At 41.5% G+C, this 12092-nt stretch overlaps 1 protein-coding gene across 5 annotated transcripts in view; it reads right to left on the bottom strand.

Annotated features, from left to right (window-relative positions):
- The window catches only part of LOC105465992 (sterile alpha motif domain containing 8), a 75175-nt gene that overhangs the window by 59156 nt on the left and 3927 nt on the right, over nucleotides 1-12092 (bottom strand). The window contains exon 1 of one of the 5 annotated variants that reach the window (XM_071069772.1): nucleotides 2002-2145. The exons of the other annotated variants lie outside the window; for them this stretch is intronic. The gene's annotated coding sequence lies outside the window, so the exon portion shown is untranslated. Of the gene's footprint in view, nucleotides 1-2001; nucleotides 2146-12092 lie in introns of those variants that run through there. 5 annotated transcript variants of the gene reach the window in all.

Raw genomic sequence — 12092 nt, 5'->3', positions numbered from 1 at the left:
CAGCACTCAAAAGTCTAAATCAGGTGGACGTTTGGTCTTCGCAGGCTTCACAAGAGCGATTCCTGACTACCTTTCTGTGAATGGCACAACTCATGTAGTTATGCAGCTTCACCTACAGCTTTGGAAGCACATAGGTGCCCAGGGTACTTGTTTCAGAAATATCCCTGATAGCTGTGGGCTCGACTGTGTTTCAAATAATGAACTTTTTTTTTTTTTTTTCCTTTTTTTGAGACAGGGTCTCACTCTGTCATCCAGGCTGGAGCGCAGTGGCACAATCTTGGCTCACTGCAACCTTTGCCTCCTGGGCTCAAGTGATCCTCCCACCTCAGCCTCCCAAGTAGCTGGGACCACAGGTGTGCACCACAATGCTGGGCTAATTTTTGTACTTTATTTTTTTGTAGCAATAGGGTTTTGCCATGTTGTCCAGGCTGGTCACAAACTCCTGGGCTCAAGCGATCCTCCTGTCTCAGCCTCCCAAAGTGCTGGTACAGGCGTGAACCACCGCACCCAGTCTCAAATGATGAATTTCTTAATAGGCTTGTTCTTGGGCATACATTATACACAGTTCATGCAGCAAATAGGCTGCATATGGCAGTAGCCCTTTTAGACGCAACAGTTGTTCCTTCTTGGAAATGAGGACCTGAGAGCGCCATGGAAACCTTTAATTGTCAAGTTAAAAACATTCTACACACAATGGGATTCTCTGCAGATATCTGAAAAAGAGGATGACATAATCAGAGTGTGCTTTAGAAAGAATAACTGGCCGGGTGTGGTGGCTCATATCTGTAATCCCAGCACTCTGCTAGCTGGAGGCGGGATGATCACTTGAGGCCAGGAGTTTAAGACTAGCCTGGGCAACATAGTGAAACCTCATCTCTGTAAAAAAAAAAAAAAAAAAAAAAAAAAAAAATTAGCTGGGTGGGCTGGCATGTGCTTATACTCCCAGCTACTTAGGAAGCTGAGGTAGGAAGATGGCTTGAGCCTGGGAGGTTGACGCTGCAGTGAGCCATGACTGTGCCACGGCATTCCAGCCTGAGTGACAGAGCGACACCCTATCCTAGGGGGGAAAAAAAAAGGAAAGGAAAAAAAAAAAGAATAATTGTTGTAAGAGTATAAAACAGATTGTGAGGCAGGATGGAATATAATGACAGACATGAAGACAAAATGAAGCAAACAGCTTCTAAAAAGTGGAACAGAAGAAAAGAGCTACTCTTCACTATGTGTACCATTTTACTCTCTAGATTTTTCTCACAGGTACGTTTTTTGTTTGTTTGTTTTTTGAGACGGAGTCTGGCTCAGTCGCCCAGGATGGAGTGTGGTGGTGTGATCTCGGCTCACTGCAAGCTGAGCTCCTGGGTTGAAGCAATTCTCCCACCTCAGCCTCCCGAGTAGCTGGAACTATAGGCATGCGCCATCACGCCTGGCTAATTTTTATATTTTTAGTAGAGACGGGGTTTTACCATGTTGGCCAGACTGCTCTTGAACTCCTGACCTCAAGTGATCTGCCGGTCTTGGCCTCCCAAAGTGCTGGGATTACAGGCATGAGTCACGGTGCCCAGCCACTGACAGGTACATTTTTTAAAATACATGGATTTCTGCTTATAGGAAGATGGAGTAGACATACTTTTTCCTATTACTCCATGGACATTATATACAAAATAAACATAAGACGACTCTGAAAAATGAAAAGGAAGCCTGAATGGCCAGGCACATTGGGACCCACGGAACGACACAGTAGTGAGCTCTTTGGGTGTTTTGTTTGTTTGTTTTGCCACATATATCCCAAAGTAGATACTAGAGAAGATAGCAACCTGGAAGTATCAAAGGTGCAGATAAAAAAAGCTCCAAGAAAAACCAAAGGACTGGCTGGGTGCGGTGGCTCACGCCTGTAACCCCAAAACTTTGGGAGGCTGAGGTGGGTGGATCACCGCAGATGAAAAGTTTGAGACCACCCTGGGCAATACGGTGAAACCCCGTCTCTACTAAAATACAAAAAATTACCTGGGCGTGGTGGCACGTGCCTGTAGTCCCAGCTACTCTGAGGCTGAGTAGCTACTCTGAGGCTGAGGCTGGAGATTCGCTTGAGCCCTGGAGGCAGAGGTTGCAGTGAACAGAGATCATGCCACTGCACTCCAGCCTGGGAGACAGAGTGAGACTACACCTAAAAAAAAAAAAAACAAAACAAAACAAAAAAAAAACCAAAGAACCAGAAAAAGACACAGCCTAGCAAGACACAAGACTTTTAGACAATAACCCGCTCTATTCCAGCCAAACACCACATAAAAAACTAGCCCCATTTCCACTCCCACCCTCACGAGGAAAGGCCAAATGGAGAGCCTTGATTTTTAACCCTGTCAGGTTACAATCCGGCCGTAACTCTCTCCACACCAGGGTGGTATCAGAGAAGGCCAAGTAGGGAGCTGGGATTGGCATCATTGTCTAGCAGTAACAAGTCTCTCCCCTTCTGTTAACATGCTGTCAGAGGAAACCATTTGGGGAACTTGGACTTCAAACCCAAACAGCACTTATGAGGCACCCCTCCTGCTCCTTGCCGAGGTACTACCAGAGGAGAGGAGGCCTGCTGGAGAGTTAGGAGTAACACCACTCAGTGGTAAATCAGAGGTAACAAAGCCACCCACAACCCTCAACTCCTCTACCCCCCAACCTCCTGCACAGGGTGGGGTGGGGTGGGGTGGGGTGGGAAGCAAGCATGAGGTGTCCATTTCCTTCCCAGCAAGCAAGGTACAAAACCTAACCCTTCTCTACCTGGCACTATGAAGATGGTGCCTGTAGAACACTACAATAGGAGGGGCCAATATCCCTCAAGAATATAGATACAAAAATACTTAATAAAACATTAGCAAACAGAATGCAGCAATACATAAAATTAATTATATATAAATAGAGGAGGATTTTTTGGGGAAGGGTAAGAGACGGGGTCTCGCTATGTTGCCCAGGCTGGTCTTAAACTCCAGGGCTCAAGCATACATCCGCATCAGCCTCCCAAAGTGCTGAAGTGCTGGGTTTACAGGCAAGAGCCACAGTGCCCAGCCAAGAATTTGTGTTTTTCTTTGGCCTGAGACAGAGTCTTCCTCTATCATTCAGGCTGGAGTGCAGTGGCATAATCACAGCTCACTGCAACCTCTGCCTCCAGGGTTCAAGTGATTCTCATGCCTCAGCCTCCCAAGTAGCTGGGATTACAGGTGCCCCCACCATGCTTGGCTAATTTTTCTATTTTTTTCCTAGAGACAGGGTTTTGCCATGTTGACCAAACTGGTCTCGAATGCCTGATCTCAGGCGATCCACCTGCCTCGGCCTCCCAAAGTGCTGGGATTACAGGCATGAGCCACTGCGCCCGGCCTATAATTACTTCAAAATAAAAACTGAAAAAATTTTAAAAGAAGCACAATGTCCTAAAAAATAGCAAATATGCCATATGTATATATTTTTAAATAAATAAATATCAAACTAGTAATATTTACTCCTTGGATGGGCCCTTTCACTGCCTACATTAAAAATTTCTAAAATTTCTATATTCTATACAATAAGAATGTAATACCACCAGAGAGAAAAGGTTTTTTTAAGAAAATAATGTGATATGATTTTAAAAAGAAAGAAAATGAAAGCAGTATTATTTTTCACTGTTTGAAGCAAATCTCATTTAAACAGATATAAAGAGAAAATTAAGAAAGTCACCGGGCATGGTGGCTCACTCCTGTAATCCCAGCACTTTGGGAAGCTGAGGAGGGTGGATCACTTGAGGTCAGGAGTTCAAGACCAGCCTGGCCAACATGGTGAAATGCTGTCTCTACCAAAAATACAAAAATTAGCTGGGCATGGTGGTGGATGCCTGTAATTCCAGGCTGAGGCAGGAGAATCGCTTGAACCTGGGAGGCAGAGGTTGCAGTGAGCCAAGATCCCACCACTGCACTCCAGCCTGGGCGACAAAGTAAGACTCTGCCACAAAAAAAAAAAGAAAAAAAAGAAAATGAAGAAAGTCAATTAAATTCAATTATTAATCCAAAATTTATGCATATACACTCTAAGTAAAAGTAAAATCATGAGGCAACCAGCAAAACCAAGACGTCCAAGAAAAGATCTGATCCAGTTCCACGACCCATTAACAGTGTGATGTTGGAAACAGCTTAACCTTTATCTCATAAGGGATCCAGAGATTATAAACAGAAAGTAATTTGAAACATTAAACACGATGTGTTTTGTAAACCAGGATGACACAGTTCTTAGGTTAGAAATGGAAGTGACCTGAGAGATCTAGTACAATTCTTCAATTTACAGCTGAAGAAACTAAGACTAGAGAGTTAAGTAAGTTTCAGATAAATAAGCTATTCGCCAACAGCGTCTGATACAAAGCCCAGAAAGAAAGAGTGCTGGCTCTAGAATTAAACTGCCTAGGTTCAAATTGTGGATTTACCACTCACAGTTATGTGACCCTGCAGAAGTTACATAACCTTCTTGGGCCTCACTGTCTTTATCTGTAAAATGAGGAGAATTCCTACTTCATAGGCTTGTTGTGAAGATTACATGGAATAATACACATAATGCACTTATAATAATGCTTAGCAAATAGAAACTGCTCAATAGGCCGGGCGTGGTGCCTCCCGCCTATAATCCCAGCACTTTGGGAGGCCAAAGTGGGTATATTACTTGAAGTCAAGAGTTCAAGACAAGCCTGGCCAACGTAAAACCCCACCTCTACTAAAAATATAAAAATTAGCCGGGTGTGGTAGTGCATGCCAGTAGTCCCAGCTACTTGGGAGGCAGAGGCAGGAAAATCACTTGAACCTGGGAGGCGGAGGCTGCAATGAGCTGAGATTGTACCACTGCACTCCAGCTTAGGTAACAGAGTGAGATTTCGTCTCAAAAAAAAAAAAAAGATGGAAATTATTTTTCAGCAGAATAACAATGTAATTAAGCTACATAAACTGAGAAACAATAATACAAAATAGAAGTTCTAGTTACTCAATGCATTGTTCCACACATCAATATGCACTGCTCATATAAAGACTTAACAAAATTAATAAATATTTCCAGAGGAGCATACCACTCGCCAACATTTTAAAAAGTATGTCAGTGATGTAACTGATTACTGTTGATACCTAAAAGCATTTCTGTACAGTTTGGGAACTGGGGAAACTTCCTAAAGTGATAGGCACTAAAAACTAGAAAGACACAAGCTATTCCACTGGGCTTAATTATACCAACACACAAGAGACCAAAACGGCCTCTAATCTATCACTGGACAATCTTTACTTTTATTGAGACAGTGTCTCACTCCATCACCCAGGCTAGACTGCAGTGGCACAATCCGGCTCACTGCAACCTCCACCTCCTGGGTTGAACCGATTCCCTTGCCTCGGCTTCCCGAGTAGCTGGAATTAGAGACACACGCCACCACGCCAGGCTAATTTTTTTGTTTTTTTTTTTTTTTTTTTTTTTTTGAGACGGAGTCTTGCTGTGTCGCCCGGGCTGGAGTGCAGTGGCCGGATCTCAGCTCACTGCAAGCTCCGCCTCCGGGGTTTACGCCATTCTCCTGCCTCATCCTCCCGAGTAGCTGGGACAACAGGCGCCCGCCATCTCGCCCGGCTAGTTTTTTGTATTTTTTAGTAGAGACGGGGTTTCACCGTGTTAGCCAGGATGGTCTCGATCTCCTGACCTCGTGATCCACCCGTCTCGGCCTCCCAAAGTGCTGGGATTACAGGCTTGAGCCACCGCGCCCGGCCTTTTTTGTATTTTTAGTAGAGACGGGGTTTCACTATGTTGACCAGGCTGGTCTCGAACCCTGACCTCAGACAATCTGCCCACCTCGGCCTCCCAAAGTGCTGGGATTACAGACGTGAGTCACCATGCCCAGCTGGCAATATTTAAAATACAGAGGATATATCAACAAAATGAAAACTTTACAATATGCTTAATTTTACAGAACCAATGTCCATATTCAGATGGTGATTACAGTGACTTAAACATGCTGAATTTTTCTTGTAGTTTCACTTCTCACGCGTGTGCACGTGTTTGTGCGTGTGTAGAAAATAATAAAAAATATTGGAGTATAACCAGCTGAAGCAACTGTCCTCTATTCTAAATTCTGTGATTGTATTTAAAAGCCCTACATTCAAATGCCCCTAAAGGAATTCACAACTGATAAAACTTGATTAATAAATACAGTATGTGCTATTTATATAAATTATTATTGATTCACGCCTGTAATCCCAGCACTTTCGGAAGCCAAGGCAGGCGGATCACCTGAGGTCAGGAGTTTGAGACCAGCCTGACCAACATGGGGAAACCCCGTCTCTACTAAAAATAAAAAAAAATTAGCCCTGCATGGTGGTGCATGCCTGTAATCCCAGCTACTCACGAGGTTGAGGCAGGAGAATCACTTGAACCAAGGAGGTGGAGGTTGCAGTGAGCCGAGATGGTGCCATTGCACTCCAGCCTCAGCAACAAGAGCAAAACTCCGTCTCAAAAAAAAAAAAAAAAAAAAAAAATTATTACTGATTTAGTTTACGAAATTTAAAAGTTAAACAGTTTCCAAATGATATAGAAAATGTAAAAAATTAAGATCCATATCCCTAGACAAACACTGAGGAAGAGATTTTTAAAATTATATAGAGTTAATAAATTTTCCTTAGGGCAATTATATATTATAGATGCACTGACGCTAAAATATGGCTAAATCAAATACATTTAGCTTATCTAATATCCACATAATAAAGACTAACGTTTGCAGATCCATAAACCAGAACATAAAAACAATTCTTATGAAAGCAAAAAGCCTAAACTATGATGTAGGAGGATAAGGTTTAATTTGGGCATTTATGGCCAAACTTTGTGATTAATAACTGTAGTTTATAGTATTTGGGATTATCCAACTTTTTCCATCCCATTTTAAAATTTTTACCATAAATGAAAACATTTTCATTCAGCAAACAAAAACTACTCTTTTCTCTTTATACTTATCGAAAGATATATTTCTTTTTCTTTTTTGAGACAGAGTCTTGCTCTGTTGCCCAGGCTGGAATGCAGTGACATGATCTCAGCTCACTGCAGCCTCCGCTTCCCAGGTTCAAGTAACTCTCTTGCCTCAGCCTCCCCAGTAGCTGGGACTAAAGGTGTACACCATCACACCTGGCTAATTTTTGTATTTTTAGTAGAGGCAGCATTTCACCATGTTGGCCAGGCTGGTCTCGAACTCCTGATCTCAAGTGATACGCCTGTCTCAGCCTCCCAAAGTGCTGGGATTACAGGTGTGAGCCATTGCGCTGGGCCTATTTTGCATTTTCTTAGTAAGCACAGGGTATTGTTTCCAAAACATCGATAAAATCTGTAATAATTACAAAACAGTCTCAAAGACCTTGCACTAATTCCTACCACCCATTTTGAAACACTTTAGTGGTGATTTTCTGTTTTACTATGTCCCACTTCTAAGCAGTAGAATTAAATGAAAAAGAATTAAATTCCCTCCTCAGTTACATCATAATTCTCTTGGCTGCACTTCAGTTCTGGGACTTTTTTGCTGCCCTAACCATGAACTCTTATAATTTTACTCAAAAAAAGCTATCATATATACCAAATAACACAAACTTTTTCTGACTCCAAATAGCCTTTAAACTAACTTCCACTATCAGGCTGCACCTAATTATCTACACCAAATCCAGAACTGTCTCCCCTCAATGAGTAAGAATCTGACAGATACTACCGTCCATTTTATATCCTCAGTTATACCAAAAGTTTTTACATGATGACAGGAGTTTATTGATAAATTTGGTAAAGGGTTCCTGACCTGGCTGCAATGACACAGCAAACCAGTAAAGAAGCTAAGTATCTAAAATTCTAATTTTTATTCTAACCAGGCTAGCAGTTTAACATATCAATTTGGTAAAATCTTTTTTGTTTGGTTTTCTGAGATAGCGTTTCACTCTTGTCACCCAGGCTGGAGAACAATGAATGGTGTGATCTCGGCTCACTGCACTCTGCCTCCCGGGATCAAGCAATTCTCCTACCTCAGCCTCCCAAGTAGCTGGGATTACAGGCACGCGCCACCATGCCTGGCTAATTTTTTTGTATTTTTAGTAGAGAAAAGGTTTCACCATGTTGGCCAGGGTGGTCTCGAACTCCTGACCTCAAGTGATCCACCCACCTCGGCCTCCCAAAGTTCTGGGATTACAGGTGTGAGCCATCACGCCCACCCTTTTTTTTTTTTTTTTTTTTTAAGATAGGGCCTCACTCTTTATCCAGGCTGGAGTGCAGTGGTGCAATCACAGCTTATTGCAGCTTTGACCTCCTGGGCTCAGGTGATCCTCCCACCTCAGCCTCCTGAGTTCTGGGACTATAGGTGCACAACACCACGCCTGGCTAATTTTTTGTATTTTTAGTAGAGACGAGGTCTCACTATGTTGCTCAGGCTGGTCTCGAACTCCTGGGCTCAAGGGATCCACCTACCTCAGCTTCCCACAGTGCCGGGATTACATGCATGAGTCACCCCACCCAGCTGGTAAAATCTTTATTTTTAAATATGCTACACTGCCAGGGCGCGGTGGTTCACGCCTGTAAACCCAACACTTTGGGAGGCCAAGGTGGGCGGATGCCTTAGTGAGACCTCATCTCTACTAAAAATACAAAAAATAAGCTGGGCATGGTGGCACGCGCCTGTAGTCCCAGCTACTGGGGAGGCTGAGGTGGGAGAATTGCTTGAACCCGGGAGGCGAAGGTTGCTATGAATTGACATCGCCCTACTGCATCCGGCCTTGGCAACAGAGGGAAACTCTTATCTCTAAATAAATAAATAAACATGCAACATCCAAAATCTAATCAATTTAATGGAAAATGAGAAACTGGCTCAAGATTTCAAACTCCATTACATACTGTTAAAACTGACTGGATTTGGAGCCAAATTTTAATGTATGGTTTTGGAAATCTCTGGCTTTCAAGCCAATATTGACAGAACTGACATCCATTCCATTTAATCTCAAAGTTCCAAACAAAAACAGATTTGCAAGTATTTCCAAAAACTCAGTGACACCAGTTAACCTACAGGAAGACCCTAAATTAGCAGAATCCATGGTTCTCACCTCCAACTAGAATTTACTTGTCAAGAATTTCAAGACAACAGAACAATTATCAAGATAATAGATACTTATATTACTACCTCTCTTGTCCCCTGCCACAACTCATAAGCTTAACTAAATGCACAACAAAAATTTAAGACACTCACACCTGTAATCCCAGCACTATGGAAGGCTGAGGTAGGAGGATCGGGAGGCCAGGAGTTCTAAACCAGCCTGGTCAACATAGCTGATGCCCCATCTCTACAAAAGAAAAATTTAAAAAATTAGCCAGGTGTAGTGACACACGCCTATAGTCCCAGCTACTCAGAAAGCTGAGGCAGGAGGACTGCTTGAGCCCAGGAGTTCCAGGCTGCATAAGTCACGATCACGCCACTGTACTCCAGCCTGGGAGACAGAGTGAGATCCTATCTTTAAAAAAAAACAAAAAACAAACAAAAAAACCTTTTAGATAAATATAAATATAGTTAACTGCCCTGCCCCACAACACTCTTTTCTGAGGTACATATCATAAAACATTGTTTTATGGTGAAACCCTGTGGTGAAACTATTATAACCAAATTTTTCTTAGTTAATAGTCTTACAGTATGTTACATTCTATAATATTGTGAGGGCCCAATACAGTGAAGGAATAGAACATTTCAATACGGAAACATGAAGTCACTAAACTCAGCTAAAAGGTTAGGCTTCGGATCTGTGATGATGGTGCTGTGTGTATGGGAGGAGGGGGTGCAGGAATATTCACACCACAGGTCTGTTACAAATTCATACCCACACATTCAGATGGCAAGTTACCAGGAAGCAACAGTGGTAGCATGTAAACACTGATCTGTTTTCCCAGTGTGCCTGGCCCATGCTCTCCTATTTTTAGTTAACATCTTGATTTCTCAAGGCCAAGAAAACCACAAGAACTAAAGTAAGCATCACGGCCCTGTTGATATCTGTTGTAAAATGGCTTTCTCTGTTCTTGCCCTACTATTAACCCCTCAATGTGTTACATCATACCCTTAGAGCAAAACAAAAACAAGAAGTAGAACTGGTTCCAAAAGAATTCCCAAAACCACATGTAAGCAAGTATTAAAGACACAGCATTTTGCAAATAAGTAACACTTTATTTATAAACAAATACAAACACATGAGAGAAGTGAAAATAATCAAGGCTCTCCCCTGTCATCTCTGCAAAAAAGTAAAACACTTAATCCGGGAATGAAATGGTACATTCCTCCTCTATAACCTAAATCCATTAAAAGAATTATGATTAGCTCATACTGTATTTTTTCATCAAATACCACAATCATTCAAAAGAGCTTCATAAGTAATTTAGCAGAATATGGAATTGTATTCATATCTCATATAAATCAGTTTTATGTCCAAAGAGAATCAAAGCTACAGCAGCTTTAAAAGTAAAAAGTGAATTCAATCTTAGTTCACTAATAATCCACTGGCATATGAAAAATGAAGGGGGTAGAATGTGAAGACAGGAAAGACTTCCATCCATAAATTAACGGGCATGTTAGGTACACCCAACAATTAACACCATATATTACATCAGGCCTGGAAGTAAAAATCTCGAAAGAATAGCTCGTTAACATGGCATTCTTATAAAACAATAATAATACTATTCATGGAAACGTCTGTGATTTAAGTGTCTCAAAAAAAGTGTTCAAATTTCAATTCTTAGAAAAGCCATGAAAATGTCTTAATCAGTAATAGCAAAATTTTGAAGAAGTATTGAGGATCTAATGATTAACAAAATTTAAAAAAATGTTTACAAGCAACTGTGCAACGTGAATAAGCTTTTGCAGAAGGGGGGGGGTTATGCTACTGAAATCAAAACTGATTTACCTAAATATGTCTGCATATTCTGCCATCGCAGTCATGATGGCTTCTTCTGCCTTAGAGAAACTGATTTTCTTTTTTTTTTTTTTTTTTTTTTTGGAGACATATCACTCTGTCGCCCAGGCTGGAATGCAATGGCGTGATCTCAGCTCACCATAACCTCTGCTTCCCGGGTTGAAGTGATTCTCCTGCTTCAGCATCTTGAGTAGCTGGGACTTCAGGTGTGTGCCACCACACCTGGCTAATTCTTTTTATATTATTAGTAGAGATGGGGTTTTGCCGTGTTGGCCAAGCTGTTCTTGAACTCCTGACCTCAAGTGATCTGCCTGCCTGGGCCTCCCAAAGTGCTGGGATTACAGGAGTAAGCCCAACCTAAAACTGATTTTCTTTACTCAGTGGGTGCGAGAACTGACAAAGGGAAACAAAAATTTTAAAAACTATTAGACATGCTAATATGTTAACTGTACAACTCCATCTAACAGTTTCTCTTTAATTTTGCAATAACATTAAGATGTAATCTGAATAGAGTTCTTATATTGCAATTCAGCAAATTTTTACATGGCCATGACTTTTATTCAGAACTAAGTATGAAGACAAGGTCTCTAGAGGATCTCACTCTAGAGATAAAACCAACAAACAGTAATATGTAAACTTCAACAGAAGATAATTTGTATTAAGTTAAAGGGAATTAATACTTTTAACAACCACAGCGCTTTTAGCTAAGAATTAGCATTTCCTTTGAAGAAACAATTACTATTCCACTGTGCATCTGAGGGTATGTCACATAGCCCATACACATAAACTAATTTAAAAGCTGTTGCCAATCAATAAATTATCATCTCATGAAGATTAAACAGTAGATATTTAGATTTAATCAAGCATTTAGAAAACGCCTGATGCTAACAAAAATTAGCCAGGCCATGGTGGCGCCCGCCAGCAGTCCCAGCTACTCCCAGCTACCTGGGAAGCTGAGGTGGGAGGATCACTTAAGCCTGGGCAACACAGTGAATCTCTGTCTCAAAAAAAAGAAAGGAAGAAGAGAAAAGAAATGGCCAACAACTTTACAAACCTATAATCACATAAAAAGTTGTAAAACATATGAGACGTGGCTAAAGTCAAACAAAGACTTCATAGAGCCATGTTATGACTTAACAATCACAAAAGGAAGTG

The sequence above is a fragment of the Macaca nemestrina genome, chromosome 9, assembly GCF_043159975.1.
Source record: "Macaca nemestrina isolate mMacNem1 chromosome 9, mMacNem.hap1, whole genome shotgun sequence".
NCBI lineage: Eukaryota > Metazoa > Chordata > Mammalia > Primates > Cercopithecidae > Macaca > Macaca nemestrina.
Note: the sequence above shows the minus strand (reverse complement) of the source record. Positions and strands in the feature narration are given on the sequence as shown.